This window comes from Bos mutus, chromosome 6 (assembly GCF_027580195.1).
Source record: "Bos mutus isolate GX-2022 chromosome 6, NWIPB_WYAK_1.1, whole genome shotgun sequence".
Lineage (NCBI taxonomy): Eukaryota > Metazoa > Chordata > Mammalia > Artiodactyla > Bovidae > Bos > Bos mutus.
In genome coordinates, this window is record NC_091622.1 from 36147827 (window position 1) to 36174076 (window position 26250).

At 41.3% G+C, this 26250-nt stretch overlaps 1 protein-coding gene across 5 annotated transcripts in view; it reads right to left on the reverse strand.

Annotated features, from left to right (window-relative positions):
- Positions 1-26250, reverse strand: part of HERC3 (HECT and RLD domain containing E3 ubiquitin protein ligase 3) — a 198234-nt gene that overhangs the window by 137690 nt on the left and 34294 nt on the right. Inside the window, exons 1-2 of one of the 5 annotated variants that reach the window (XM_070372158.1) lie at positions 8485-8738; positions 6044-6105 (exon numbers count right to left, since the gene is read on the reverse strand). The gene's annotated coding sequence lies outside the window, so the exon portion shown is untranslated. Of the gene's footprint in view, positions 1-6043; positions 6106-7603; positions 7676-7777; positions 7988-8484; positions 8739-26250 lie in introns of those variants that run through there. The other 4 variants (XM_070372153.1, XM_070372156.1, XM_070372157.1 and 1 more) reach the window with 4 other exon arrangements.

Consider the following 26250-nt stretch of genomic DNA (forward strand, 5'->3'; position numbering starts at 1 on the left):
AAGAAACAAAAACTCTTCCTGACTAGTGTTTTATTATAAAGAAATACTGTATAGAGTTTATCATTTGTAAGAAATATTCATCGAATAAGATATCTAAACAGAAACCCCCTCACCCCCACCATTGGCCATACCAAGAGACTGTGGGATCTTAGTTCCCGAACCAGGGATTAAACCTGGGCAGTGAAACCACATAGTCCTAACCACTGGATTGCTAGGGAATTCTCCCCAGAAACACACTTAAATTCACACAATACAAAGTTATGTATTGATCTTAGACACAGAGGCTCTCAGCAGGAAACTAACTAACCCTGTGTCTCCCTGGGAGCAAAATGGCTCAGTCTTCACTAATTTGGTCTTTGCAGCAACCTCATACAAGTTAACTACTACAAGAATCAACTCTATACAGTTTAATGAGACCCTTCTTTGTTTGCTTAAGTTTGTTTGAATTGGATCTCTGTCACTTGAGGGAAAAAAAAAAAACTCCTGACTCATAGTAGAAAAATTATACTTTAATAATAATAGCAGATAACACTTCATCTGAGCTTATGCTGAGTCCAGCACTTTTCTACATGATTCACAGGTATTAAATCATTTAATCTCCTATGAGGTAGGTACTACAATTATCAACTCAAATTTGTAGATGAAGAGAGTGAAGACAAAAAAAGAATAAAGATAAAGAAAATGAGACAGAAAGGACTGAAGTGACTTGCCTAAATCACAAAACAAGGTAGTGGCAGAACTAGAATTTAAGTCCGAGAATATGCTCTTGACTAGTATGCTAGAGCCTAGAAAAAGGACAGCCAGACAGTCAGAACTCCCCAGTATCTCTGGCACTGTTCAGGGTAAAAGGGTACCATATTCAGTCAAGCTGACTGATCTGCTAAGTAATTACTTTCCAGTAGTAGAGATGGGTAGATGAGACTCCGTAACACTAATCAATAAATTTACCCAGCCACTTGCCCCACACAGATTCCATGATTAATAAGCAAGCTCAAACAACTGATTTCCAAAGCAGATCCTAGTATGGGAAAAGGATACCATGAGTAGCTGACCAAAGCATCCCAGCCTTCCCGAAGTTTCTACTTCAGGAAGTTTCTACTTCACTATTAATTTGGCATCCTGTATCCATCAGTCTCTTACAAGTTTGTTTAAAAGTGTGAAAGTAAGAGTGTTAGTTGCTCAGTTATGTCCAACTCTTTGAGACCCCACAGACTATAGCCCACCAGGCTACTCCTCTTGTCCACAGGAGTCTCCAGGCAAGAACTGGAATGTATAGCCATTCTCTTCTTCAGGGTATCTTCCTGACCCAGGGATTGAATCAGGTCTCCTGCATTGCAGGTGGATTCTTTACCATCTGAGCCACCACAGATTCAATCCTTGAGAGTCAGCTGAACTCTGGGTGCTCTGGACAACCGCAAGCCTCGGTAAGCAGCCTGAGGTACAGCCTCATCCCTTACTGACTAGTAGAAACCATTTATGGAAAAAGATAAACAGGGCTATTGTTAAAATTCTTCCCACCTGAGTTATAGTAATGCAATCTTCAAGTAGTCAAATGAAAACTACTAATTCAGGGGTAACTAAATAGCAACCACAGATAAGATATATTTCTATGAATGAATTATTAACCTTCAATGGAGATACAGTCCAGCTCATCACAATGCTCTGCCAAAACTAGAGCAGGAGGTACTAAAATCATCTAGCTGTCAGGAAAGAAGTTCACTATGTCCAAGAGATGCCAGACATTAACATAGCTTTCACTTAAAGTACACTCTGGTGGAACCCCCATATCTAGTAGCTACTGGTGTTCATAAATTTAAAAGTCTGCCTTTGGCAATGTTCTTCATAAATTTGCATTTTGATCTCCTGTGTCCTTCCTCCCATTTTTCCCTCACTCATTGTCTCTCCCTTGCTTCTAGAGGAGTAGAATCTTTTACTTCTCTTCAAAACACACCATTACAAAAGGTGCTGCTGGAAAAAAAGGGGCGGGGGTGCGGAAGCGTTCCCTGGCTGTCCAGTGGTTAAGACTCTGCACTTTCACTTCTACGGACTCGGGTTTGACCCCTAGTTAGGAATCTAAGATCCCGCATGCCACGCAGTCAGAAAAAAAAAAAAAAGGCTGCAGAAGAATATAGGGCTATACGCTGGCTCAGCACCCAAACCAGCCACCTTGGCTGTCCTGTGCCACTTCAGCCTGGCCTCTTACCTCTCTCTATCACAAAACAAAAGGAAGAAAGGTGAACCTTCTGTTTCCTCCACATCACACCTCCTACTTTTCCCAGTGCCTCTCCTCATCTATTCTTGGTTAAGGTGGCTCAGACAGTAAAGAATCCGCCTGCAGTGCAGGAGACCTGGGTTTGATTCCTGGATTGGGAAGATCCCCTAAAGAAAGGAAAGGCTACCCACTCCAGCATTCTGGCCTGGAGAATTCCGCGGACTATACAGTCCATGGGGTCACAAAGAGTCAGACACGATTGAGCAACTTTCACAAGGGTCAAAAGGACCAAAGTTCAAGTCCTGAATTAACCATGTGCTAGCTGTGAAACTTTGGGGAAGATGTTTAAACACTCTAAGCCCATTACCTGTCCCTAAAATGGCAAAAAGATTCGGGGCTGTAGCTAGTGCTGAGCCTGGCGCTCAGCACTCAGGGTAACTGTCAGAGGCTGCAGGTACTGTGACTCCTACTCCACGTGCTCTTTGGAGGCCTCAGAACACAGGGCAGCTCCCCAGTGGGCTGGGGTTGTGACTGCCTTCTTCCTGTGGTTAGCATCTGCTGTTTCGCCAAGGCTGCACTACCGCTGGCAGGCAGAACTTTCACATAGGAAATCTGAGGTTGCAAGGACAAGGTTTTTACATGTTTTTTCTCTGCGCTTCCACTGCACGGGGCTCAAGGTAGGTACATCAATCTCCTTTTATCAGTCTTAGAGTTGAACACTAAAAGACAAGCTGCAACTCCTAAACTCTGTCTTACTAATCAGACTATGCAAACATCAACCTAAAAACTGATTCTTGGTTCTTTGAAAATCACTAAAATCTAAATATAAATAACACTCAGGCAGGACTTCTAATCTCATTTATGACAGGGATAAGCTCCATTTCAAATAAACTCAGGAGCCCTGTCCTGAATGATATGTGGGAAAGGGAGGGTCTTTTCCAATAGCAGGAAAAGGGAATGTCCCAGTCTCCAGTGCTCTGCAGGCACTCCCCAGATCCAAGCTTTAAATAAATCTGGAGCCAAAACTTAAAGGAACAATTAACTTCAGTAACAAAGAAGATTTATTCTAATGACATACTTTACTGTCAGAAAGTTTACTACCACAGGCAGAAATAGCCCAGAAGGCAGAGAGAAGTTTTCAACAATGTGAATCCACTCCTCCTTTCCAACTTCAACTGGACTTTGGTCTTCTGACCCTTTTAGCCGACACAGGAAACATTCCTACCCCTCCCTTGATGACTCTGCCCCAGGTGGCACCTTCTTTATTACCTGGTGCTGGGCTTCGTACTAGAAGGATGATCTTTCCATTGTGTGCATAAGCCATAAGCTGCCTTCAGAAAAAAACACTTGACCAGACAGGCAAGCATTAAAAAGTCTAACAGTGCCAAGTCAAGGACACAAAGCAACCAGGACTCTGACCCACAGCTGGTGGAAGTATAAGTTGGCACACCCACCTTGGAAAACAAGTGCGCATTATTACCTAGTGAAGATGAAGATGTACATACCCCATGGCACAGTATTAAATTCCTAGATATATGACCAGCACTCTCCAACTTACCAAAGACCTACAGTGTCCCTTCACAATGCTGAGAATTGGAGATCAAAAATGAGATAAAACCTGGAAACTGAGAATTTTGTGATGGAAATGTTATGTATCTGTCCTGTTCAATATGGGAGCCACCAGCCATATGTGACTACTGAGCACTTGAAATGTAGCTAATGATGAGCTGAAATTTTAATTTCATTTAATTTTAATAATTTTAATATAAGCAGTCACATACGGCTAGTGGCTATTCTAATATATAATGCAGCAAGAAACTCATAATATACGCCCCAAGACATATGCACAAGAATGCTCATTTCAGGATTATTTGAGATACATAGAACAGAGACAACCCAGATGTCCACCTGTAAGTAAATGGATAAGCTGCAGCACATGCATAAGATAGAATACTGCACACCAGTGAAAAAGAAAATTAATTCCATCTATAAGCATCAGTTCTGCTACATCTTAAAAATGGTGCTGAGGCAGGGAAAAAGTCACAAAAGAATTCAGAATGTGATGCATTTTTACAAGGTCCAAACACAAGTGTAACAAGTATTTGAAGAAAAACATTAGTGGTGCTGAAGTTAAAAAAATTTAAAAAACAGTCAATATTAATACAGAGACCAAGAGAGATTTCTGTATTAATATATGTAGCAATGGAGGGTACCATCTGGAAGGAGCATAGGGGGAGCTTCAGGACGTGGCTGATGTTCTGCTTCTGCCCTTTGATTGTTGTTTGCAGCACATATATTACACATATTGCTTTATGCTTTCAGATACATCACAATATAAGAAGAAGAAAAGTACTATTAAGGTAGGATCACTGCTTCCTGCATTTCACCCACCAATTCCCCATCCATGTGTAGACTGAGAGCTACTCCATGAAGGGAACCAGGTTTCACTTATCTGTACATCTCCAGTACCCAGCAGAGCAAAGGAGCACAGTAGATGCTACTTAAGCACCCAAAGAACAGAACCCAAATCTGAGAAAACCAGAATTCTCACAATCTAAAGTTGCTAGGTTTTGTCTGCCAGGTAATATCAGATACACATTCCCTAAGCTGTAACCAAAAAAATGTATTTCCTCCATTCTAAATGTGCTTTCCCTCACAGATCTGAAAGCAGAATGCCTTTTACAATCCAAGCTGTCTTTAAAAAGCGGTGTTCCTCAATGCAAAAGCTGAGGAATGGAAGCTCCATTAAGGAAGGACTGAGTCTCTCTGTTCATTTCTCTACCCCTAGAGGCTAGAATAGTGTTTGGCACACAGGAAGAGCTTGATAAGTAGCTGTTGAATGAAGAAAAAGCAATAGTTACCACTATTGCAAGCCTACTGCGTGTCTGAGTCTGTGCTAAAAAACTTCACATAGAGTATTTAATTTGTCCTTTACAATAACCTCAACACTTAGCAAGGTTAAGTTACTTGCCCAGGAACATACAGATAAGTACTAGCTATGGTGGATAAGTACTAGCTGTGGTGGATAAGTACTAGCTGTGGTGGCAACTTACTTAAAGTGGCAAAGGCAGGATTCAAATATCATCTCCCAGACTCCAAAGCCCATGCTCTTATTAAACACAATGCTATATCACCACTCAAATAAAACAAAGTCAAGCTATCTTCTCAGATTTTAAAAACAAACATTAAAAGAAGATGTTGCACACAGTAAGTGAGTTCATATTAGCTGACTCATATTAGCTGACGGTGATGTTTACAGGCAACTTGAATTAGAACTTGTGTCAGCCAGAGACAGAAGGGATGAGCAAGGCCATCTCAACAGTTAGCCAGGCTTCTCTCCATGTCCACCCAACCTCATAATAAAATTAGTTCACTTACTGGCTCTTACACATAAACACACGCCCTTGACACCAGCAACTACTATTTCTAAATGTTATAAATGTCTAAAGGGGACAGAGTTATCCCATCAAAGGGATCATCTTATTATAGAGAACTTAAAAGTCCATTTGATCCAACCTCTAGGCAAGAGACTGACATTTTTAACCTCATTTTCATGGCAGCTGAAGTTAACTTCAGTCCTCTGAGAAGTAACTGGTTGAAGCTGAGACCAGAAACTAGGTCTCCTACTTCCTGGGTTCACCTTGTTCTCTTCTCTCAATCACAGTGGAAGAAGCCAGTCAGGATTTGTTAAGGTCCCTCTCTAGGCAGCTATATTAATCTAAGTCCTTTATGTAGATTATCCTCTTTAATCCTCTCACCCGTTCTGGGAGTTAGATATCATCCCAAGTACAAGATGAGGAAACCGAGGTTCAGAAAAATAAAGTAACTTACCACGGGTAACACACTTGGCATCAGTTACTTAAGCCAGACTGGTTCCACCTCACCCTGCAGATCTGCAAAGTAAAGGAAAAAACAACGAACATCAATATATTAACAGAATGCTACAAAGTGCTTTCAAGTTACTGAAAACAAAAGGAAATGTAAACTTCTGAAAAGAAAATATCTTTAAATTATGCAAGCTTGAATATGCCCCAAATATTTTCACTCAGGACCGGAGTTTGGTTAAATGCTAATAATGTAAGCACTAACCAACTATGAAGATGTCACCTCTAAAAGTGAACTTACAGTTAGCTCAGTTGGTTAGAGCATAATGCTAACAGAGAACCTAGAGACATAGATTTAAAAATTCCTAGCATTTGTAAGTAGATGTAAAAGTAAAAATAGAGTTACTTTTAAATCTCCCATTTAGGTTAAAAAAGATAACTTTTGAAAAATAATTCAATTTTTTCCATGTACCACACATATTATAGCATATTTTGCCACAACTGTTTTGAAGCCTTCCTTATTTTTCCTTCCTTCTCATCACATCCTCTTTCATGCAAAACAAGATGGGACTATCTAAGAGGCACCTTAGTCTCTCAAAAAAAAAAAAAAAAGTGCTGTATGATTTTAAGATAGTGTAATTATAACTTTATTTCTACATAATGTAAGAAACTGCCATGAAATTTGGAGAATATTACTTTTATTTCTGAAATGGAAACAAAACTATCTTGTATCTCTAATAGTGGTGCAACTCTCATTATGTAAAGGGAAAAAAGCTTTTATTATGTGGATTTTAAGAAATTTAAATTTGTTACTCAGAATGAAATGCTATAACCAATGGCTCCAACCACACCATTTGGAACGTTCTGAAATCTCTTTTTTCAAAAATTAGATCCCAACTACTCACTGAAAAAGTAAAACTGGCTGCTAACCAACTGTGTTTCTTTCTTTCATGCCAGAGGAGTTCTGTCAAAGAGGTTTCTGGTCTTCCTCTTTGATTCCTGCATCCTTTCTCCAGAAGGTTCCTAGCCTCCATGCGGTCAGACAATGATGTGTAATTTTTCTATTTTGCTTTAAAAGGGGGTTAAATATATTACTCTATTTTTCTAACATACAATGCCGCCCCCCGTAAAAGAAAGTAGGGAGAGAGACAGCTTCACAGTAATCGCCTACTAAAACAAGACAGCATCTCTCTTCAGAGTCACTGCATTTTAAAAGGGTGTTAATTCTCATTTTATTTCGCTTTTCTTTCTTCTCAGTCTGGAGTTTAAAAAGCAGCCCACTTGATGTTATCAAATCATCAGATGAAAGGTTCTAGAAATAGCTTCCTATTTGTGGAAAGAGTCAGGAGACACAAAAATGGAAGAGAGCGCTTGAATCGTCTTTCCTAAAGCATTCGTGCGTAATGAATGCAAGCAAAATCCTGGAAGGCTTAGCTCTGAATTTAAGATACTTCCAAATGGGGCTGACTTAAAAGCTAAAGTGAAGTGCAATCAGAAAACAATCAGAAACACTGAGACACCAAAAGCAAAGTTCAAATACACATTTTCCCGGTGCCACGGAGCATACCCCGAACCAAACCACAGTTGCTTTAGGTGCGGTCTCTACAGCAGCTCCGGGTTGGTCTGTTTCAGGTTACACCTGCCCGGTGTGCCCACTCCACACGTTCATAAATGGCTCAAAGTGCCACCTGCCCCCGAACGTCCCAGTTCCTGACACCCCCGCGACCGTCCGCGCACTTACGTGTCCGCACACACACACGCACACACACGTGTCCACACACACCCTCGCCCCAGCTCCGCCCAGGAGGCGGACTCCGACCAGGCGAACCCGGCACGGAATCGGCGAAGTGGGTGTTGCCGGGAACCGCGGTCGCCGAGCCCCCAGACCGCAGAGCAAACTCCTCGCGGAGCCGGAGTCCCTCAAAACGCAGAGGCCTCGGCGGCTCCCATTTCGCCAGGAAGCTTCCGGGCCCTTCACCGCAACGGTGTCACCCGAGCCCCGGAATTTAAATAGGGGCAGGCGAGGAGGAAGGGGAGGATCCTCTTTTTGACTTTCTGCGTCGCAATTCCTCCCAGTTTGCAGGCACCCTAGTCGGGGTGGGGGGCGCTCCCGTCTTTAAAGAGGCTTCCGGCCTCTCCGGGCGCCTGGGCTCTTCAGGTCAGAAGGAGAGCTCTGAAAACGCCTGGAAGGCGTACACGAGGCAGAGGGGCACCCTGCCCGCCCCGCCCCGGCGCAGCCCCGCCGCCCGCGTCCTGCAGGCACTGAAGGCGCCGGGCCCCGACCTCCCCGCGCGCCCGGCTCCGGGTCGCCGCGGAAAGCGCCTGGCAGCCGCAGCCGCGCCTCCGGGAGCCAAGCGCTGACAGCTGAGCCGCGCCGAACGCGGCGGGCGCGCGGCTGCAGCCTCGCGGTGCCCTCCTTCCTAGAACCCCCGCCCCCGCCCCGCGCACCTCGGCAGCAGCCGAACCGCCGCTCGGGATTCCGGCTGTGACAGCTCCACCGACCCGGCTTAGGGTTTCTCCGATTTCGGCGTCACAATAATAAGGAAGTTTCCTCGCAAGCCTGCGGGCGGCGGAATGCGCTGGGTAAAGGACGGCCCGGCCGGCCAATGGGCTTCCTTCTGGGGCGGACCTACACCAATGGTGGCCGCGGTGGAGCCGGAGGCGGGGCGGCGAGATCCGCGGGCTGGTAGCCGGGAAAGGCCCAGGCCCTGGAGGGAGGCGGGGGCAGCCCACGGTGACAAGACCACCGCAGGCTCGGCGAGGGAACAGCGGCGTCGGTTTGTATCGGCGAAGATCCGACTGCAAGATACAGAGCATTAGCGCTGGAACTGGATTGCTTTTCACTGGCGGAGAAGGGAGGGACACTAATCAGCGGTTGGTTTTTCAGGTTCTGAGCTCTGAGTCTTAATATTTGTGCGGAGGTGGTCAGAAGCCTTGGGCATAGCGGGTAAAGCTAGAGGTGACAATTGAGGGTGCGTTGTTAAGCACTGTATTCCATCCACAATGGAGGAGTCTTGTTTCACTCGTCTTCGGAGGACTGGAGGAAGCGCCAAGCCGAAAGCCGGGCTGCGCAGTGGGACAGGCGGGAAGGAGGTCGGCGCTTTCCTGGGAACCTCGCAGAGAGTTGGGGTGGAAGAGAAAAGCGGCGCAGCAACAGCAGCAACGGACTTGGGGAAGACTAGCGGGGTTGCTGAGAAGCATGAAAAGAAATCAGCGGGAGATCTGAGAGGCACTAAGTGGCCTAAAACCCAGTAATAGATAAAGAAGTTTGTCCTCCCCTACTTTCCCTGGCGCTGAATCTCAGAGCTTCCGTCTCCTCCCCAAGGTCACAGTGCTTTCCGAGTTACCCTGATCCTTGTCTGACCCACAGATAATCTTGTGAAGAAAACATTCTCATAAAAGTGACTTCATGAGTCTACCGCACCACCTCCCATACCCCTAAATATGCAACACAGAACAGAAATACAGGGAAAGTACTATTTTAACTCAAAGGAATGACTTAACTCCTGGAAGAATTTTTGTAACCTACCATTTGAACTGGGAAGGTCCTGTGAGGCCAGATTCTTCCCAAGGACATTCAAATCAGGTCAGGTCTGCAGTTATCTTTGAGAATTAACTAGATTGACCAAGCAGAAAAGAAGTTTTGGGGAGTAATACATCCTGGGGATGGGGCACTGTTGGCTGGCATATAAGCTGTCACTGACATGTGGCAAGTTGTCATACGCTGCTGTGACAAGGCAAGAAAGCAAGATCGCAGTTACCAGGTAGCTAACTGTCATCTATGAAAATGATTCCCACCTTTGAAGTTTGAATCACACTGGATACCTTTTTAGAAACTCCAGGGACAAGATTAACACAATTCCCTTATGCTCCAGAGATGTGGCGGCTTCACAAAAGTCCAGGTCTCTTACAAAGACATAATCCCAATTCAGCGATGGTATCACCAAAAAGAATTGGAGGAATGGCAAAAAGAAATCACTGTGGGAAGGAGGTTTCCCCATGGTCGAGAAGGAAAGAATAAGAGTCTATTTTCATGTCCTGTATATGAGGTTTGTAGTAGCATTTAGGTCAATATCTCTGACTCGTGGTTTTTCATATGAAATTTTATCTTGAAAAAAAAGTTGGTTACCTGAGGCTCAAGTATGGAGTTGGGATAGTAGTCAGAATTACAAACTGAGGTACTATAAAGGTCCTTACCAAATAAACATCCAGAACCCTGGGAACTTACTTTTATAGAATAATCAGTGACTGTACACACTCCACTTCATTTTAATTTCTTAACTGAACCAATGTAAAATTGCAGTTTCCTCAATAAGCATGTCCTGCTCCATTTACCAAAATGGCTTTAAATGACCCCAGCAACAACAATAGTCCTAAGAGCAGATATTTAAACTGGCTTGAAGAGGTACCATGGTTTACTTTTTCTATTTCTGTAGCTCTGTCTTCCATCCATTTTTTTCTGACTTCCACATGTTCTCTACCAGATACACTCTACACTGAGCATCAAAATGGAACAGTCCCTATAGCCTTGGAGGGAGAGGCAAACATTAACCAAATAGTCATAATAAGAACTAGACAGTCACTAATCATAAGAAATTGTCCAAAAGAAAAACATTCATGTAAAACATATTTAACCCCAACAAGAACTGTAAACAGAATTGAGCTCCAGTTAATGCTATGTATGCTGAAGTATTTAGGAGGCAATATCTGATGTTGGCAACTTATTCTGAAAATATTTTTATTTTAAAAGATGGACTGACAGATGAATGAAGGGATGGATAGATATGTGCTAAATCACGTACAGCAAAAATGTTAAGTATAGATTAACATGGTAGGTAGATGGGTGTTCACCATGCATTACTGCCAACTTTTTTGTGTGTTTGGAAAGTTTATATTAAAAATTGTTGTGAGTGAAGTGAAAGTTGCTCAGTTGTGTCCGAATCTTTGTGACCCCATGGACTATGTCCTATACAGTCCATGGAATTCTCCAGGCCAGAATACTGGAGTGAGTAGCCTTTCCCTTCTCCAAGGGATCTTCCCAACGCAGGGATTGAACCCAGGTTTCCCGCATTGCAGGCAGATTCTTTACCAGTTGAGTCACAAGGGAGGCTCCCCCAAAAACTGTTGGAACACCAAAAATAAATAATCAAACAAACAAATAAATAGTGGGGTAAAGTCTAAAATAACCTTTGACAAGCAGAAGGGATCACATGGTCCAGCTGAAGCACTGAGCATCAATAAGGCATCTCCAATGGCAGGGGCCATTCCCAAGCCTGCTGCACCTCCACCTGAACGGACATTGATTTGCTCCGTTCTTCACAACTTCTTGAATGCATATGCCTATTTTTGAATTGAAAGAAATTTTAGCGCAGTAGAAATACTGTTTAATAATTATTGTTCTCTGTATTTACTTACACTGCAGACAAACTTTAACTTGGTAAAATTTTGACAGAGACAAACTTCTGGTAAATCAGATTAAACACGTGGGGAAACAGGGAGTTTCCTGGCTGTCCAGTGGTTAGGACTGGGCAGCTTTCACTGTGGTGACCCAAGTTCTACCCCTGGTCAGGAAACAAAGATCCCACAAGCCTCACTATGTGGCCAAAACCAAAAAAAGGGGGGAAAAACCAGGCCATCCACAATATTCTGTCCTACAGGCATATTTTTGAGGAACAGGTGTTTTCATCTCTAGAAAGGGAAAGCAATGATTATTTAGCAGGTAATGGGTATGCACCCTGTAAAAGTACACAATCACAACAGTGTTTCTTGGTACCACAGAGCCTCCAACAAATTACACATTTTGTCAGTCAAGTCAATACTCAATGGAAAAATTGGTTGTAAAACAGTTCTCATATTTTTTTGGTTGTTTAATAGAGTTTATCAAAGAGGCCTATAGATTCCCAGGATGGTTGTCTGAGGAGCCCTTACAAACAGCTGAGAAAAGAAAAGGAGCAAAAGGCAAAGGAAAAAAGGAAAGATATACCCATTTGAATGCAGAGTTCTAAAGAATAGCAAGAAGAGATAAAAAAAAACCTTCCTCAGTGATCAGTGCAAAGAAATAGGGGGAAACAATAGCATGGGAAAGACTAGAGATCTCTTCAAGAAAATTAGAGATACCAAGAGAACATTTCATGCAAAGATGGGTACAATAAAGGACAGAAATGGTATGGACCTAACAGAAGCGGGAGATATTAAGAAGAGGTGGCAAGAATACATAGAAGAACTGTGCAAAAAAAAAGATCTTTATGACCCAGATAACCATGATGGTGTGATCACTTACCTGGAGCCAGACATCCTGGAATGCAAAGTCAAGTGAGCCTTAGAAAGCATCACTACAAAAAAGCTACTGGAGGTGATAGAATTCCAGTTGACCTATTCCAAATCCTAAAAGATAATGTTGTGAAAGTGCTGCACTCAATAAGCCAGCAAATTTGGAAAACTCAGCAGTGGCCACAGGACTGGAAAAGTTCAGTTTTCATTCCAATCCCAAAGAAAGGCAATGTTTCCAAAGAACGTTCAAACTACCGCACAATTGCACTCATCTCACATGCTACCAAAGTAATGCTCAAAATTCTCCAAGTTAGTGTTCAACACTATGTGAACCTAGAACTTCCAGATGTACAAGCTGTATTTAGAAAAGGTAGAGAACCAGAGATCAAATTGCCAACATCTGTTGGATCATTGAAAAACCAAGAGAATTCCAGAAAAACATCTACTTCTGCTTTACTGACTATGCCAAAGCCTTTGACTGTCTGGATCACAACAAACTGTGAAAAATTCTTAGAGATGGGGATACCAGACCACCTTACCCACCTCCTGAGAAACCTATATGCAGGTCAGAAGCAACAGTTAGAACCAGACATGGAACAATGGACTGATTCAAAATTGGGAAAGGAGTACATCAAGGCTATTCTTTGTCACCTGCTTATTTAACTTATATGCAGAGTACATCATGTGAAATGCCAAGCTGGATGAAGCACAAGCTGGAATCAAGATTGCCAGGAGAAATAACAATAACCTCAGATATGCAGGTGACAGCACCCTTATGGCAGAAAGCAGAAAGGAACTAAAGAGCCTTTTGATGAAAGTCAAAGAGGAGAGTGAAAAAGTTGGCTTAAAACTCAACATTCAAAAAATGAAGACCATGGCATCCGGTCCCATCACTTCATGGCAAATAGATGGGGAAACACAATAAAAAGAGTGACAGACTTTATTTTCTTGGACTTCAAAATCACTGCAGTTGATGACTGCAGCCATGAAATTAAAAGATGCTTGCTTCTTGGAAGAAAAGCTATGACAAACCTAGACAGCTTATTAAAAAACAGAGTCATTACTTCGCCAACAAAGGTCCATCTAGTCAAAGCTATGTTTTTTCCAGTAATCATGTATGGATGTGAGAGTTGGAACATAAAGAAAGCTGAGCGCTGACAAATTGATGCTTTTGAACTGTGGTGTTGGAGAAGACTCTTGAGAGTCGCTTGAACTGCAAAGCGATCCAACCAGTCCTGAATATTCATTGGAAGGACTGATGCTGAAGCAGATGCTTCAATACTCTGGCCACCTGATGCAAAGAACTGACTCACTGGAAAAGACTCTCATGCTGGGAAAGATTGAAGGCAGGAGGAGAAGGGGATGACAGAAGATGAAATGGTTGGATGGCATCACTGACTCAATGGACATGAGTTTAAGGAAACTCCAGAAGTTGGTGATGGACAGGGAAGCCTGGTGTGCTGCAGTCCATGGGGTGGCAAAGAGTCAGACATAACTGAGTGACTGAACTGAACTGAAATTATCTAGGGTTATTGAAAACTGTCCTGTAATACATCACATTAATTTATTAATGTGAAAAAATAACTTGGAAGAAAGATATGATAAATCAATATTGCCATCAATAAAATAATCCTTAAGTATTTATTAAAAGTCTTCTATATGTAGAGGACAAGAAGCATCCTTCCTGACTACAAAGATCCTACAGTCATTATGACTAATCCTTTGTTTTTCTTGAAACTATTCATAATTTATGTTTGTATTTGTTCTTATCAAGCCATTTGGATGAGACACAAGCACCTTAGATATAAAAAACTCACTACTGTCATATAGGTGGAAATTAATTAACATTAACAAGATTTGATGGTTGAGCATTTCCTAAGAATGCCTTTAGGGTGAGCTTTGGTTTGTCCCTGAAGATTGCGTGAAATAGAACCTTGGAGTAATTGCATAGTTCATGTTGCAATGAGTGTGATTCATTAATACTTTTCTTAATCCTAGCAGAGGCATCTGCAGTGTGTTGCCTGATTTCTCCCTCTCATTTTTACTAAATAAACCTATACTTTTAGCATACTCCAGAAGAAATAAGTAATCAATGCAGTTACATCTGTAAAGTTGATGTATACTATAACATAATGTAATTTACTTAATATGTCTGTAAAAAAATAAAACAGTATTGTTTGTGTTTCCAAACCTTATGGCTATCCCCTTGTATAAAGGGGAATGTATTAACTGGTATATAACTTTCTATTGGCCTTTGGCATTTTGTTTTCATCCTATATGTATACACCATGCTTTCCGAATTTGTGTGCCATTAGACACAACCAAGCATGCAGTGAAAGGTGTTAGTCACTCAGTCAGGTCTAACTCTTTGCAATGCTATGAACTGTAGCCCACCAGGCTCCTCTGTCCATGGGATTCTGCAGGCAAAAATACTGGAAAAGGTGCCATTTCTTTCTCCAAAGGATCTTCCCGACACGGATGGAACCTGCATTTCTGGTGTCTTCTGCACTGGCAGGCAGATTCTTTACCACCAGTCCAACTGGGAAGCCTTTTCTGGATTTAACAATATATTAAATGTCTTCAATAGATTTAAATACTATTCTACATCAGTTTAAACAATGCAAATATCCACAAAATATACTATAAGTTAATCTGTTTCCCACTTATTGAATGTTTAAATTATTTTCAATCCTTTGCCATTATAAACAATAGTGCAACATAACTACACATGATGAACACAGCAAAATATCTGCCCTCAGTCTTGATTATTTCCTTAAGATAAATTCCTAAAAGTGCAAATGCTAAGTTAGGCAGAACACAGTCTCTTTAAGTTCTTGTAATGTATTGCCAATATATCTCTAACAAAGGATAACACCAGCTAAGTACCTATGCAGTATTTAAGTAGCCTCTGTCCACTTACCAGTAATGAGGTTGTTTTGTTTCGGTTTGTTTTGGTTTACATTTTTCTTTATGGTACTAATTTTGTAAGCCACCATAAGTCTCAACTAGAACAAAAAAAAAATCTTCTAGTAAAGTAAAAAGCCCTGTGGTACACATCTAAAAATCAGCTTAACTGTTTCTAAATAGTCATATCGAAAATTAGCTACATGCATAAAAATGTATGATTGAAGTGGCTGGTCTTTTGCTGAAATTCTGTCTGAGATCATATGATTCCCCCAATCCTTCCATATATCTGCCAAAAATAAAAGATTCCAGAAAGGAAGTTCTGTACAAATTCAAACTGTTGTTAATCATTTTCATGTTCAATGCATTGAACAAGCTAGTAACAATGGGTTGCATTACACACAAGCTAGTAACAATGGGTTGATGGTTCACCGAGTTTCATAGCAAACTAAAAAGCAAAACATCAGAATTTGTGTCATCCAGCAATAGAACGGTAGCTGGAGAAGGTATTTATTGTCCCTTTCTAAAAAAAAGAAACTTTAGTGTAATGATTTCTAGCATCCATTATGGTCCAATCACGTTTGCCATCAACCACCTTGTTACATGTACCAGCGTGTCCCACGTGTTATCGAAGAAAGTGTTCTTACTAACCAACCATCAGGTAGGCATTCACTTTCATAGCCTTTAGGGGTAGATTTGTACCATTCCATCCAAGTCCTTGCCTTTTTAATTACTTGGATAAAATTTCAAGGTAAATATCTAACTGTCAGGCTAGAACCAACTAAACTGACCTGTCCAGTACCTGAAATGAAACATACACCCTGGGCCTTATTAGCACTAAGTTCTGATGAAATGTACTGATATTTCTGAGGGTAAATGGGTTGGAGGGTGTCGTGGATTAAATATTTCCCTCCAAAATTCATGTCTACATAAAATTTCAGAATGTGAACATATTTGGAATAGAGTCCATTAAGATGAGGTCATACTGGATTAGGAAGGCCCTAAATCCAACAACTGGTATCCTTATAAGAAGGCCATGTGAACACACAGAAACACACAGGTAAAGCATCATGTGACGATGGAGATAGAAACTGGAGTGACCAAGCCAAGGAATGCCAAGCAACCACCAAAAGTGAGGGAAAAGGTACAGAGAAAAGATTCTCCATCAGAGCTTCTAGGAGAAACCAACTGCAAAACTGTTATTTTGAGCTTCACCCTCCAAAATCATGAGATAATACATTTCTGCTGTTTTAAGCCATCTAGTTTGTGCTACAAAAGTAATACCTACATATAGTGCTACAAAAGTAATACCTACATATATATTCTTTTTTAGATTCTTTTCCCTTCAGTTCAGTTCAGTCGCTCAGTCATGTCCGACTCTTTGCAACCCCATGGACTGTAGCACACCAGGCCTCCCTGTCCATCACCAACTCCCAGAGTTCACTCAAACTCACGTCCATCAAGTCGGTGATGCCATCCAGCCATCTCATCCTCTGTCATCCCCTTCTCCTCCTGCCTTCAATCTTTCCCAGCATCAGGGTCTTTTCAAATGAGTCAGCTCTTCTCATGAGGTGGCCAAAGTATTGGAGTTTCAGCTTCAGCATCAGTCCTTCCAATGAATATTCAGGACTGATTTCCTTTAGGATTGACTGGTTGGATCTCCTTGCAGTCCAAGGGACTCTCAAGAGTCTTCTCCAACACCACAATTCAAAAGCATCAATTCATCAGCGCTCAGCTTTCTTTATGTTCCAACTCTCACATCCATACATGACTACTGGAAAAACCATAGCTTTTACTAGACGGACCTTTGTCGGCAAAGGTCTTTTCCCTTATAGGGTATTATAAGATATTGAGTATTATTCCCTGTGCTATACAGTAGATCCTTGTTGTTTATCTATTATATATATAATAATGTATACATGTTAATCCTAAACTCCTAATTTACCTCTCATTACCCCTGCTATCTTTGGTACCCATAAGTTTTTTATTTTTAATTGGAGTATAATTGCTTTACAATATTGTGTCAGTTTCTGCCCTATGTTAATCAGGCATAGGTATACATTTGTCCCCTCCCCCTGAACCTCCCTCCCACCTCCCACCCCATCCCACCCCTCTATTTTGTCAGAGATCACCAGGTTGAGCTCCCTGCATCATACAGCAAATTCCCACTGGCTATCTATTTTACATGTAGTAATGTACGTGTTTCAATGTTATTCTTTCAAGTTGTCCCTCCACCTCCTTCCCCCAAAGTGTTCACAAGTCTGTTCTCTATGTCTGCGTCTCCACTGCTGCCCTGAAAATAGGTTTTTCAGAACCATCTTTCTAGATACCATATATATGTGTTAATATACAATATTTGTTTTTCTCTGACTTATTTCATCCTGTATAATAGGCTCTAGTTTCATCTACCTCAGTAGAACTGACTCAAATACTTTCCTCTCTATGGACGAGTAATATTTCATTGTATGCATGTACCACAACCTCTTTACCCATTCATCTGTCAATGGACTTCTAGGTTGCTTCCATGTCCTAGCTATTGTAATTAATGCTTTAATGAACTCTGGGGTATATGTGTCTCTTTCAATTACGGTTTTCTCAAGGTATATGCCCAGAATTGGGATTGTTGGATCATATAGTAGTTTTAGTCCTAGTTTTTTAAGGAATTTCCATACTTTTCTCCATAGTGGCTGTATCAATTTATATTCCCACCAACAATGCAAGAGGGTTCCCTTTTCTCCACACTCTCTACAGAATTTGTTTGTAGATTTTTTGATGATGGCCATTCTGACCAGTCTAAGGTGATACCTGATTGTAGTTTTGATTTGCATTTCTCTAATAATGAGTGATATTGAGCATCTTTTCATGTGCTTACGAGCCATCTGTATGTCTTCTTTGGAGAAATATGTTTTTAGGTCTTCCACCACTATTTCATAGAGTTGTTTATTTTTCTGGTATTGAGCTGCATAAGCTGCTTGTATAATTTGGAAATTAATCCTTTGTTAGTTGTTTCATTTGTTATTATTTTCTCTCATTATGAGGGTTGTCTTTTCACCTTGTTTATAATTTCTTTGCTGTGTGAAAGCTTCTAATTAAGTTCCACTTATTTTTTGTGTTGTTGGTTTTATTTCCATTATTCCATGAGGTGGGTCATAGATAATTATGTCAAGGAGTGTGCTATCTATGTTTTCCTCTAGGAGCTTTTTGATTTCTGGCCTTACATTTAACTTTTTAATCCATTTTGAGTTTATTTTTATGTGTGGTGTTAGGAGGTGTTCTAGTTTCACTCTTATACATGTAACTGTCCAGTTTTCCCAGCACCACTTATTGAAGAGGCTATCTTTTCTCCAATGTATATTTTGGCTTCCTTTTCAAAGATAAGGTGCGAGGGTTTATCTCTGGGCTTTATATTTTGTTCCATTGGCTATATTTCTGCTTTTGTGCCAGTAGTATACTGTCTTGATGACTGTAGCTTTGCAGTATAGTCTTAAGTCAGAAAGGTTGATTCTTCTAGCTCCATTTTTCTTTCTCAAGATTGCTTTGGCTATATAAGGAATTTAGGAAAATGGTACTGAAGAATTTATTTACAGGGAAGCAATGGAGAAACAGACAGAGAACGGACTTATGGACATGGGGAGAGGGGAGGAGAGGGTGAGATGTATGAAGAGAGTAACATGGAAACTTACATTACCATATGTAAAATAGATAGCCAACGGGAATTTGCTGTATGTCTAAGGAAACTCAAACGGGCTCTGTATCAATCTAGAGAGGTGGGATGCAGAGGGAAATGGGAGGGAGGTTCAAAAGGGAGGGAATATTTTCTACCTATGGCTGATTCATGTAGAGGTTTGACGGAAAACAACAAAATTCTGTAAAGCAATTATCCTTCAATTAAAAAATTAATTAATTAAAAAAAAGATTGCTTTGGCTATTCGGGATCTTTTGTGTTTGGTAACCATAATTTTTTTTTCAGTGTCTGTGAATCTATTTCTGATATGTTGCCCTTTCTGTTTCCTCTTGCTCTTTGCCTATCCCCTTCTGTCCTCTTATCAGATCAGATCAGTCGCTCAGTCGTGTCCGACTCTTTGCGACCCCATGAATCGCAGCACGCCAGGCCTCCCTGTCCATCACCAACTCCCGGAGTTCACTCAGACTCACGCCCATCGAGTCAGTGATGCCATCCAGCCATCTCATCCTCTGGCGTCCCCTTCTCGTCCTGCCCCCAATCCCTCCCAGCATCAGAGTCTTTTCCAACGAGTCAACTCTTCACATGAGGTGGCCAAAGTACTGGAGTTTCAGCTTTAGCATCATTCCTTCCAAAGAAATCCCAGGGCTGATCTCCTTCAGAATGGACTGGTTGGATCTCCTTGCAGTCCAAGGGACTCTCAAGAGTCTTCTCCAATACCACAGTTCAAAAGCATCAATTCTTCGGCACTCAGCCTTCTTCACAGTCCAACTCTCACATCCACACATGACCACAGGAAAAACCATAGCCTTGACTATGCATACTATTAATGCATGATTCTCAATTTTCTTTTTTGACCTTCTATCCTTTTGAGAATCTGATGAAACTTATATGCTGTCCCCACAAAATGGGTGCATATATTCACATAAGATTTAATAATAACTCACATAAGATTTCTAGATTGTTCATGGACTCTTTACCTCAACCATTTACCAAATCTAAGAATCTTCTAAGCTCATTCATACTAATATGTAATAATAATACATGTAATATGTAATAATACTTGGCCATTCTCTCCCAGAAGGGAATTTTAAATGAAGTGAGTTCATCTCTAACTAACATAACATATCTAAAGGATATAAGCATCATTGGGCAATGTGGGGGCTGCATTTTCCTCCTAAGGGCCCCTCCCTGAAGCCCCCAAATCAAACCCTCATATAAGGTAGGCTTGATTTTACATACCCTCCCTGGAACACAGGCAAAAAAATATAATTGACTCATGTTTTCCCCCAGAAATTAATGCCACCATAATCTAGACTCAGAATCTTGGAATTACCCTGATTCTCAGAACTTCTCCTTTCATCTAGTCATTCGTCAGAAACCATTTTTCTTTATAATGTCTTTCATATCCATCTCTTCCTCCATGTATTAATTTCCTATTGCTTCTATTTCTTTGAGCCCCTTTTTTATAACAAATTGCCAGCTACTTAGTGACTTAAAACAACACAAATTTATTCTCTTCTATAGGGATAAAATCAAGGTTTTGGCAAGGCTGATTCCTTCTAGAAGCTCCAGAGGAGAATCTGTTTCTAACAGCAGTTTCTAGAAGCTGCTCATATTCCTGAGCTTGTGTCCACATTACTCCAATCTCTATTTCCATTGTAACATAAAGTTCTCCTAACATTGACCATCCTGCCTCTCTCTTATAAAGACCTTTGTCATTACACTAGAAATATCCAGATAGGCTAGGGTGATTTCCCATTTCAAGATTCTTAATCACCTCTGTGGGGCTTCCCAGGTGGTGCTAGTGGTAAAGAACCTGCCTGCCAAGGCAGGAGATATAAGAGACACAGGTTCAATCCCTAGGCTGGGAGTACACCCTGGAGGAGGAAATAGCAATTCACTCCAGTATTCTTTCCTGGGAAATCCCATGGACAGAGGAGCCTGGCAGGCTACAGTCCATGGGATCGCAAAGAGTTGGACACAACTGAAGTGACTTAGCACGCACACATGCAATCACATCTGCAAAGTCCCTTTTACCATGTAAGAGAGTATATTCACAGGCTCTGGGCATTAGGACATGAACATCTTTGGGGGACAATATTCTACATCATTTCTTCCTCAGCCCCAGTTTTGGTCCTTATCTGTACCCCTGGAATATGTCAACATTTTCCTAATTGGCTTTCCTGACCCCTGCCTCTGTCCCAATTCCTTTGGTCATTCTAGATGTGATATATATTCAGCAAAAATTAGTTCTTCATCCTGGTCTTCACCCATTCCAAGACCCTGACTTTAGTTTACTTTGGTCCAATATTGTTCACTCCAATTAAACTGATCTCTACACTCTTCCCCTACACACACACACACACACAAACACATTAATGGAGAGACCTATCCAGCATTTTCAGGGAATTCCTCCCTGAAGAGAAAACCTATAAGGTTAAATTTTAAGGATGTAAAGAGATGCCAAATAGGGTAAGAGCATCCCTGGCAGAGGGAAGAGCATATGTGAAAGTTGTGTGGCTGAGAAGAGCTTGTCGTTGTTATGCAATGAAAGGAGTGCCAGATTGCCAATGTGACTGGGGCAGAGTGAGCAGAGAAGGGAGGGGCAGGAGATCACTGCAGAGGAAAAGGCAGGGACATATCATGCCGAGCTTTATAGGGGTTTTAATTTTATTACAAGTGCAATGAGAAACCCCTGGAAGGTTTTGAATAGATCACTAGTTCCTGGAGAGATGGCAAAGAACGGAAGGGGAACAACAGTAGAACTAGAAAGACCAGTTAGGGGGTTATTGAGGTGATTATAGGAATCCAGACTAGAAACAGCCGTGGCTTGGGTTCAGATAATGGCAGTCGAGTTAAGAGAAGTAGATGTAGCCACGATCTATTTTGGAGATAGCCCAGAAGGGATCTGGAGGGTTGAGAGAGGAAAACCAAAGAGAAGTCCTAGATTTCTGGCTTCAGCAGCTGGTTAGATGGCCGTGATGCACTTACTAAGGTGAAGAAGGTTGAGAGACAAACAGGTTTTAGAATGTAAACACCATCCTCTAAAAGTATAAGATCCTTATGGGAGCGGCTATGTTTAAACTTTGCTCACCAGTATATACCAGCACCCAGAACACTGCCTGAAGAGCTTCCCAGGGGGCTCAGTGGTAAAGAATCTGCCTGCCAATGCAGAAGACAAAGGTTCGATCCCTGGGTTGGGAACATCCCCTGGAGAGGAAACGGCAATCCACTCCAGTATTCTTATCTGGGGAATCCCAGGGACAGAGGAACCTGTATTCTTGTCTGAGAAATACAATGGATAGAGGAGCCTGATGGGCTACAGTCCACGGGGTTGCAAAAGAGTCGGATATGACTTAGCAATAAACAACAACCATAGCACACTGTATGACATGGGGAACATTAACTGAACTAAGGTTGTTGACAGTCCTGTAACATTCTGATGATTCACTGCTTATAAAAGGGGATACGGTACACTTAAGTGAAATATTAAACAGATATGGAATATAGTGAAAAGATTCGTATTTCAAAGGTATGAAGTGACAATAGCTTATGTCTTTCACATATATGAGCCTTATGTAAAGCAATTTCATAGAATGTCTGATGTAAAGAAAGTCTGATGCTGTAAGTTGATATTTTAGAAAGGAAAAAGTCATAAGAACTCCACTGTAGATGAAGGTTCCTTGTTATTACCTGAGTACTTAAATTATATTGTTTTAGAGAACTGATTCTTAATGACATGGCGTCAGCCTTGCACTACTAGCTTTTAGTAGTCAGGGGAGAAAACAAGAGAGACAGTGACAGCTGTTGATGTTTGTCAGATTTGACAGGGTAAGGAGGAGCCCTCAAGTGACACTGAGACTAAATCAGTATTCATCTTTTAAACTCCGAGGGCAACATGATGTTTAGCATAGTCACGTTGACATGCTATTCGTGTGGCCCAACACTACTAGAACATGGACTATTCATTGTGAGGAAAGGAGAAATCCTATACAAAAGGATACAAAAATATATATCTTCATTGGTGTTTTACCAATAGGTATCTAGTATCTTTAATACTTTTCAATACATAATTGGCATCTGGTGCTCTTACTATTCCAAGACAGGCTTTTCAAAAATTGGCACTAGCCATCAACAAATATCAGATTTGATAAGGGAGATTACAAACTCAGCTAAATTTATCCAGACCTGAAATTTTATACCTTGTCTGCTGCTGCTGCTAAGTTGCTTCAGTCGTGTCCGACTCTGTGTGACCCCACAGACGGCAGCCCACCAGGCTCCTCTGTCCCTGGGATTCTCCAGGCAAGAATACTGGAGTGGGTTGCCATTTCCTTCTCCAGTGCATGAAAGTGAAAAGTGAAAGTGAAGCTGCTCAGTCATGTCCAACTCTTTGAGACCCCATGGACTGCAGCCTACGAGGCTCCTCCGTGCATGGGATTCTCCAGGCAAGAGTACTGGAGTGGGTCGCCATTGCGTTCTCAGATATCTTGTCTAAGAGAGATCTAAAACAAAACAAACAAGCAAACAAAAATGCTCTAGGAGAGCCAAGCAATACATTTTTAAAAAACATTCTGAGGGATTAAAAATAATTATTAATTCCTTACAATCTAGCAATTCCAATTCTGGGTATATACCCAAAATAATTGAAAGTAAGGTCTCAAAAAGATATTTGCACACCCACATTCATAGCAGTACTATTTTCAATGGCAAAAAGCTAGAAGTAACTCACCCAAGTGTCTATCAACAGAAGGATGGATAAACAAAATGTAGTATGTATGTACAATGGAGTATTATACAGCCTTAAAAATGATGGAAATTCACACATGCTATAACATAGATGAAGTCTGAACACAGTATGGTAGATGAAATAAGCCAGTCACACACAAAAAATCAACTATTGTATGATTCCAGTTATATGAGCTACTTAAAGTAGTTAAATTCATGGCGACAAAGTAGAATGGTCACTGTGAGAGGCCAGGGGGAAGGGGAAAGGGAAGTTAGTTGAATGGACACAGAGCTTCAATTTGGGACAATGAAAAAGTTCTGGAGATGTACGGCAGTGACCATCATACAATAAAGTGAATATATTTAATGCTGGCCAACTGTACATTTAAAATTTGTTTAAATGGTAGATTTTACCTTTTGTGTATTTGACCTCAATCAAAAATAATAACTAACTTTAAGTTGTAAGTGGCACATGAGCAATATTATAATTTGACAGGATAAGACATGTTAAGAGTGGGATCTTAGTCTCTGCACTACCTTCAGAGCACCTGGCACTATGGGTTTTAGGTAATAGTAAGGTGAGTTTGAAACAATAATGGATGAATGTGGTCTCCAAAAAGCAAAATAGTTCTAATGCCCTGTAGAATTATTTTATCTAAAATGAGAGAATGATAGTTCCACTTCTCTTCAGACCAGTCCACATCACATGCTTTTCAGCTACAGGGAAACTCTTTCAGAGAATCATAAACAAACTGAAATGGGTTCAGGGAGGAGTAATCAGGAGGAAAAAGGGATCTGAGAAGTTCTTTATGAGAAACAACTGAAGGATGACACACTAGCAATGTTGAAAAAAAAAGTAGTTTGTTTCCTCATGACTGAGAAGAATAGAATTAAGACCAAATTTTGGAAGCTACACAGTAAGACAGTTTTCAGATCAGTGGAAGGAAGAAACTATCCAACAGTTTCCACAGCACTTTATCAGTAGCCCTCGTATAGAACTTTCCATTCTCTATCTGTAACTAAAGTTGCTCCCAGAAATTACTTCAGTATCCACGTAACATCTGATGATGCACATATTAGGCCCTGAAATACTTGTTTGGTGAATTAAAGAATGTGAGAATGATTAAACAAATGACTGTCAGATCTAGCCAAAGATGAAACTGAGCTGTCCTGTGAGGGAAGGCATTCAAACAGAGGCTAGTTAACTACTTGGCAGAGATGTTATGGAGAAGATCCAAGTTTCATTTACTTGGTTGGATTAGATGACTTTTAAAGGCCTTTCAAGCCCTAAAGATCTATGTTTTCATGGCCTGGGTTTAAGTGCTGGCTTCGCCACTTCAATAGCGCTGCCATATTAGGTAAAGTCACTGAGCTGCTTTGCTCAAACGGGATCAAAAGATATACCATGCATGCTATATAAATTATTTGGAAGATCAAAATAACTTTTAACAAAAACGAACAACAAAAACCAAAATTGAAGGCTAACTACCTCCCTACCTTGACTGGAGAGAGGTCAAGCGTGAACTTTTAGAAGGCTCCCTAGGGAGGTCAGTGGAAGTCTGGGGTGAGAAGGACCAGACTAGAGGAACTGGCTGTATAACAGGGTTTGTCCCTGAGGGTAAGGCAGTATTAACCCTAAATACTGTGGACCAAGGGGCACAACCATTTCAGGTTTGATGAAGGTCAGTGTCCATCTTTGGCAAGTCAGTCCAACGAGGGGAGCAATGCCTCAAGAGTACACTCTCATATACTGCTGAGGGGGCACGGAAATATAACACCACTGGGGCAGGTGATTCTAGATTGATCAAATCTCAGCCAAGTGGATGGGATTCAGGTTGTCTAAAACACTTAAAAAGAAAATAATACAGGAGCCAGGGGAACAGGCCAATGTAGAAGAAAGTTGGGGAAGGCTGTGGTTCAACTCAGACATTCCAGAGTCTAAATAAAAGGACTGAGATGAGTGCCAGGCCCCAGTGGATAGGTCTGGTGCTACAATTGTACTGCTGCCTTAGTCAAAATAGACTCTTAAACTGCCTGAGGTTAAGCCTGTAGGAAGAAACCACCATGGAATATAGGTGAATCAGGGAGAGAGACAGGATTAAACTGGGAAAGTGCCCCACAATTTATAAAGGACTGTACAGGCATACATGGTTATAGCTTAGTGATTAGAAAGCTGCCTCTGGAGTCAGATTATCTGGGATTGAATCAGATTTGACTCAATTTGACTTGAGAGTGGGCCCATGCCCTACCTTTCTGTGTCTCCATTTCTTCTGTAGCAAAATGGAGATGAGAGTACCTACCTCATAGCACGGTCTGGGGATAAATGAAATAACATGGCAACATGCTTAGAACAGCACTTGGCATACAATGTGTTCACAGTAAATATCAGGAGTTAAAGATCTTTATCTAGAGCTCAGTGATCTGTTCTGATCTACATACCTAGGTCATTTTTTCTTGCTGAATAACCTCTTCTTAAATTATGTCTTTGTTTGTCTTCTTCCAGTGGTTCTCAACCAGGAGTGATTTTGCTCTGAGGGACATTTAACATAATCTAGAGACAGTGTTGGACATCTCTTCACAGGGTGGGGCGGGGTGTGGGAGTGGGGATGGTTACTGACATGGTTACTGGT